This window comes from Callospermophilus lateralis, chromosome 6 (genome assembly GCF_048772815.1).
Source record: "Callospermophilus lateralis isolate mCalLat2 chromosome 6, mCalLat2.hap1, whole genome shotgun sequence".
In the NCBI taxonomy this organism is placed as follows: Eukaryota; Metazoa; Chordata; class Mammalia; order Rodentia; family Sciuridae; genus Callospermophilus; species Callospermophilus lateralis.
This window is the reverse complement of record NC_135310.1, coordinates 77070459-77077775: the sequence shown is the minus strand read 5'-3', so window position 1 is coordinate 77077775 and position 7317 is coordinate 77070459. Positions and strand designations below refer to the sequence as shown.

The 7317-nt window shown below is 37.1% G+C and overlaps 1 pseudogene; it reads left to right on the top strand.

Moving 5' to 3' along the window:
* Positions 1 to 864: 864 nt before the first annotated feature.
* On the top strand, positions 865 to 5504 carry LOC143401902 (exonuclease 1 pseudogene; annotated as a pseudogene).
* Positions 5505 to 7317: the final 1813 nt, after the last annotated feature.

The window sequence follows — 7317 nt, the reverse complement described above, 5'->3', positions numbered from 1 at the left end:
AAATACTGCCAAAAGTTAATAAATGAGATGGCATCAAATTAAAAAGTTTCTGCACAATAAATGAAAAAATTAGGAATGTGATGAGAGAACTTACAGAATGGGAGAACATCTTTGCTAGCTACTCTTCTGACAGAGAATTAATATCTGGAATATATAAAGAATTCGGAAAACTTTACACCAAAAAGTCAAAGAACCCGATTAATAAATAGGCAAACAAATTAAACAGACACTTCTCACAAGAATAAATACAAATAGGCAAAAAATCTATAAAAACATGTTCAGCATCATTAGCAATTAGGGAAATACAAATCAAAATACACGAAGGGCCTGTCCTCTGCTTGCGACTGTAGCCAGGCTACCTGTTTTCTGCATCCTTGACCTTTTTTGCACTGGCTCAAGCCAAAAGAAATGTGGAGTATGAAGTGGGCTTGTAGCCATGGCTGCACATCCTCTAGAGACAGGATAAAGTAGTGAAGTTGTTGCTGGTACTGTTTCTTGGATACCACCAGTGATCTCCTTGAGTGGCACGCAGTCATTTCTACTGTGCCAAAGAGGAAATACTTACCGGAGGCTATTTACCTGACTTAGGAGAAACTTACCTAAGTTTCACAAAATGTATGTCACTTTTCATTTTCCTCAATGTGACCAACAACCCTTATTAGAGATATTACCCGAGAGATAGGAGACTAATGATCGGAAGCTGTAACTTGACCACCTGCATCCAGAATATCCCATCACAATCCAAAACTAGTGACTCAGTCACTGGAGGGGAGTTATAAATCTTCCAACTTCTGCAATTTGAAAATGATTGGACTAGACCATAAGAGCTCTAATAGGATAGCAATAGGTTAAATGGGGGAGACTATGCAGATACAAGAATTACTACAATTTATCAGAGAAACTTCTGAGCCCATCCATGTAAGGAAGTATAAAGGGAAGCTAATACTTGTGAATACCTATTGTCAGCTTCACAAAGGAGCTATTGCATATGCTGAAAAGCTACTAAAATGGGAACCTACTGATAGATACATAGAATTGTGTGTGAAATTTGTAAATATGTTACTATCTCATGGGGTCACCTATTCTTGTATTTGATGCATGTACTTTACCATCTAAAAAAGGAAATAGAGAGGTCTAGAACAGAAAGATAAAAAGCAGATCTTCTTAAGGGAAAGCAGCTTCTCCACGAAGGGAAAGTCACAGAAGCCTGAAAATGTTTCATTAATTCAATCAATATCACACATGCCATGGCTCACAAAGTAATTAAGGCAGCACACTCTCAGGAAGTAGATTTTCTCATGGCTCCATATGAAGCTGATGCACAGTTGGCCTGTCTTGACAAAACTGACATTGTACAAGCTATAATAATAGAAAACTCTGACCTAGCTTTGGGCTACAAGAAGGTGATTTTTAAAATGGATCAGTTTGGAAATGGAATAGAGATTGATCAGGCTCAGCTAGGCATTTGAAGACAGCTTGGGGATGTATGTGCAGAAGAGAAGTTCTATTACATTTGCATTCTTTCAGGTTGTGACTATCTCTTGTCATTGTGTGGAACTGGTTTAGCAAAGGAATGCAAATACTCAGACTGATCATATGTTCATCTCAATAGATGAAGAAAAAGCATTCAACAAAATACAGCACACCTTCTTTGTTGAGAGCCACAGCCGAAGGGGCCCCAGCAAACTTTCAGACTGCCAGCTGATGAGCTGAAGGGGCCCCAGCAAACTTTCAGACTGCCAGCTGATGATTGGCTCACAGCGGCCCCAGCAACATCTAGCTGATTGGCTCCTCTGTGGTGATGCTCATTGGGCTGTTTCCCTGCCCTTTCAGACCACGGAGCTGCTCATTGGGGGACTTTTTTGGCTCCGCCCATGCGACCCAGCCAATCGGCCTCAAGAGCAGGAAGATTGTGGGAGGAAGAGGTTGTTGGGGTGTGTGGCTTGTGGGAAGCCAGTGGTGGCAGTTGGGCTCTGAGGGTTTTTTCCTGAGGAGCTGTTTTGTTTATCTTGTGTGGTTCTAAAAATAAAGTTAGTTTCTTTTGACAAGTGGCTCCTGAATTGTGCCCAGCCAGACTGCGGCACTTCTTGTTCAAAACACTAGAAAAACTAGGAATTACAGGAGCATATTTCAACATCATAAAAGCTATCTATGCTAAGCTGTAGGCCAACATCATTCTAAATGGAGAAAGATTGAAAGCATTCCCTCTAATAACTGGAACAAGACAGGGATGCCCTCTTTCACCAATTCCATTTAACATAGTTCTTGACACACTGGCCAGAGCAATTAGACAGATGAAAGAATTAAAGGGATACAAATATGAAAAGAAGAACTCAAAATAGCACTATTTGTTGATGATAATTCTATACATAAAAGGCCCACAAAATTCCACCAGAAAACTTTTAGAACTAGTAAATGAATTCAGCAAAGTAGTAGGATATAAAATCAACTCCCATAAATCAAAGGCTTTTCTATATATCAGTGACAAATCCTCTGAAAGGGAAACAAGGAAAACTACCCCATTTACAATAGCCTCAATAAATAGATAAATTAATTAATTAGTTAATTAATAAAATACTTGGGAATCATCCTAATGAAAGAGGTGAAAGACCTCTACAATGAAAACTATAGAACACTAAAGAAAGAAATCAAAGAAGAACTTAGAATATGAAAAGATCTACCTTGCTCTTGGATAGGCAGAATTACTATTGTCAAAATGACCATACTACCAAAAGCACTATACAGATATAATGCAATTCCAATCAAAATCCCAATGTCATTTCTCATAGAAATAGAAAAAGCAGTCATGAAATTCATCTGGAAAAATAGGAGATCCAGAATAGCTAAAGCAATTCTTAGCAAGAAGAATGAAGCAGGTGGCATCACTATACCATACCTTAAACCATACTACAGAGCAATAGTAACAAAAACAGCATGGTAGGGCTGGGGTTGTGGCTCAGTGGTTCCATGAGGCACTGGGTTCGATCCTCAGCACCACATAATAATAAAGACAATAAAGTCCATCAACAACTAAAACAATTTTTAAAAAAAACAGCATAGTATTGGCACTGGTAGACCAATGGTACAGAATAGAGGACATAGAAACTAACCCACATAATTACAGTTATCTTATATTAGACTAAGTTGCCCAAAACATACATTGGAGAAAAGATAGCCTCTTCAAACAAATGGTGCTGGGAAAACTGGAAATCCATATGCAACAAAATGAAATTAAATCCTATATCTCACCAAGCACAAAACTCAACTCAAAGTGATTTGAGGACCTAATTCAACCTAATCATGTGGGATTAGGCCCCAACTTTCTTAATAAGCCTCTTTTAGCAAGAATTAAAATCAAGAATCAATAAATGGGATGGATTCAAACTAAAAAGCTTCTTCTCAGCAAAAGAAACAGTGAAGTAAATAGAGAGCCTACATCTTTGGGAGCAAATTTTTACCACTCACTTGTACATCAGATAGGGCATTAATTTTTAGGGTATATAAAGAACTCAAAAACCTTAACACCAAAAACCCCCCAAATAACCCAATCAATAAATGTGCCAAGGAACTGAACAGACACCTCTCAGAAGATGATACACAATGTATCAACAAATATATGAAAAAATGTTCAACATCTCTAGCAACTGGAGAAATGCAAATCATTTCATCTCACTCCAGTCAGAATGGTAGCTATTAAGAACACAAACAACAATAAATGTTGGCGAGGATGTGGGGGAAAAGGCATACTCATACATTGCTGGTGGGCCTGCAAATTGGTGCAGCCAATATGGAAAGCAGTATGGAGATTCCTTGGAAAACTGGGAATGGAACAACCATTTGACCCGGCTATCTCACTTCTTGGTCTATACCCAAAGGACTTAAAAACAGCATACTACAGGGACACAGCCACATCAATGTTTATAGCAGCACAATTCACAATAGCCAAACTGTGAAACCAATCTAGATGTCCTTCTGTAGATGAATGGATAAAGAAAATGTGGTATATATACACAATGGAACATTACTTAGCTATTAAAGAGAATAAAATCATGGCATTTGCAAGTAAATGGATGGAATTGGAGAATATAATGCCAAGTGAAGTTAGCCAATCCCAAAAAACCAAATGCTGAATGTTTTCTCTGATATAAGGAGGATGATTCGTAATGAGGTTGGGAGGGGGAGCATGGGAGGATTAGATGAACTCTAGATAGGGCAAAGGACTTGGAGGTAAAGGGAGAGCACATGGGAGCAGAAAAGATGGTGGAATGAAATGGATATCTATACCCTAAGTACATGTATGAAGACACGAATGGTGTGAATATACTTTGTATACAATCAGAAATATGAAAAATTGTGCTCTACAGGTGTAATATGAATTGTAATGCATTCTTCTATATAACAAATTAGAATAAAAACTAAATTTAAAGAACAGTGCTCATATGAACAATAATCCAGACATAAAGATTATCAAGAAAATTGAACATTATCTCAAGATAATGTCCTTTGATGTAATCCTCTGTTTCAAGATAAACAGAGGATTACATCAAAGGATTTATTTGAGCCAACAATACTTTCCTTTTTCAACTAGTTTTTGATCACATCAAAAGGAAACCTGTCATTTTGAATGACTCCAAAGATGACATTGATCTGAAACACTAATTACGTTGGATGATATGTTGACGACTCAGGAGCTCTTCAAATAGCTCACAGAAATAGGAGATAAATATTTTGAACAGATAGACAATTACAATCCAGACATTGCTGTGCCTGACCTATCAAGAAGTCATACTTGGAAGCCAAAAACATGGCAAAAGTCATCTACTGTTAATAGCATCTGCATAGGAATTATTGCCCTAGACTCAAGTTGGATATTGTTCCAGATACTCCACAATTGAAGAAAAATCCAAGTAAGTACTGTGGGCATTAAACAAATGATTAGTACTAAATGGTTAAGTCTCCCAATGAAGTCATCCATGGTGAAAAGACCGAGAAGTGAGGAGCTGTCAGAAGATGATCTATTGAATCAGTATTCTCTCTTGTTTACAAAGGCCAAGAAAAATAGCTCAAAAATAATGAATCATTGAACTCTTATGTAATGTTTGTGATTGCCCTGGAATATGGGCCTACTCATACAAAAAACTTAAGCACACCACCTCAGACCAAAAATAAATTCACAACATTTTTACAGAGAAAAAAAAAACACACACACACAAAAAAGTGATGTAGTTGCAGTTTCAACGATCAGAAAAAGGTTTTATTTGTTTGGGGTTTTTTTGTTTTGTTTTTGCTGTTTTCTGGATTATGCTGATTGTGTGTCCAAGAAAGAGAGTGGCAAGCTTCTAGATGAAACTGCTGTCACAGATAAAGTAACTAATCTCAGTGAGTCAGATTGTCTAGCCCTAGGAGACCAGAAGTTGGTTGATACAAAGGTACCACATAATTCAAGTGATCAGGTTTCAAATAATGTGACTGTGTTTACTGATGAAGAGTCTCAGTCTCTTTGAATCTTACCAATATGAACTCCCTATTTGAATATGATGCAGTTATCAGCCTGAAAGACTTGTTTTTAAGTCAATGACACTTATAAACTACACTGAGATTTCATCTCAAACCAGTCAATTGGCAGTCATTAAAAATATAATAATAAATGCTAGAGAAGATGTGAAGAAAAAGGACCACTTTTACATTGTTGGTGGGGTTGTAAATTAGTAGAACCACTATGAAAATCAGCATGGAGTTTCCTCAAAAGGTTATGCATGGAGCCACCAAAAATGACCCAGTATATAACTCCTCAGTACCCATCCTGAAGAATTAAAGTCATAATACTACTGTGATACATGCATACCAATGTTTATAGCAGCACAATTCACAGTAATCAAACTATGGAACTAGTCTTGGTGTCCGTAAGCCAATGAACAGAAAGAAAATGTGGTATATTGGAGTTTTATTCAGTCATAAAGACAAATGAAACATTTGCAGAAAACTGGACAGAACTAGAGACCATTATGTTAAACAAAATAAGTCAAACTCAGAAGATTAAGGGTCATTTTTTTTTTAATCTGCAAAAGCTTGAGAGGTAAAAGGAAAAGAAAGATGGAGGTAGATCTTGTGAAAATAAGTAATGGAAAAGGACCAAGGAGTGAGAGAAGTGAGAAGAGCTGGAGAGTGGTATTGACCAAATTACATTGTTATATTGTGTATTGTGTGCGTGTGAATATGTAACAACAAATCCCATCAGTATGTGCAAATATAAAGCACCAATAAAAAATGTGAGGAAAAAAAAGTGTGGGGAGGGAGGAGGATGCATGAGGTGCTCTGGAAGACTGGTGGGCCAGCACAGTGATGGATGGAGAACTGGTGGAGATGAGGTAGGGAGAGCTTGATATGTCCAAATGATGAGGGCTTTGTGGGATTTTACTCTTTGCAACCTGTCTGTGGGGACCAATTGAGGTCCTTTCATTTTCTGACTGCACTGGTCATTAAGGCAATTGCGAACACACCAATGTGACTGATTGGAGTTTTATTCAGCCATAAAGACAAATGCTCTGGTGTTGCCTATCTCCATTTTACAATCCAAGCTGCCTCCTTACAAGGTGAGGTGAAAGGGGCTGAGAAAGACAGAACTTTATTCCAGCCTTGTTACTAAGAGTGATGGACTTGAACTCACCTCATATTTAATGCTGAGAACAGAAAACCTGAGTCATAGTACAAATCTTAAAGTCAGAAAATGGACAACCTTTTAAAGTCGTGCTTTTGAAGAGTACTTTATGTCTTCATAAATGCTCAGCATGTACTGCTAACTGAACAGAATTAGAAGACAAAAATCATAGCTAAATGTGAAGCTTCAATTTACTTTTGGTTATAAAAGAAGGATATATGAAAGAAATGGTAAGTGGAAAAATAAAATATTAAAGGGTATTATCTCTAAATATTCAGATTATGAGTGATTATTATTTGCTTCTCCTTGCTTTGGAGTATTTTTTCAAATTTTCTTCAAAAGTATATGCTGAATTTATAGTTAAAAAAAGACATAGTTGAACATTATGTTAAATAAAGATCATCAGTGTTCAAGATACCTTGGAGGGAATAGCGCAAGAACACTGAACCTACTGGGATAGGAGCTTTTGACACCAATTTTTCAGTAGCTTGTAAATAATCTGTACCATCAAGTCACGCCTCCACATTTACATCAAGTATAAGGTAAATGATTAAGGAAGACAGAAAGAATTATCCCTAAAGCTAAGACAATTTATATGAGTCACCTACTAGAGGTACCTCACACCATAAATGAGAAAGTTAGCCCTTTTTCCTAAAACT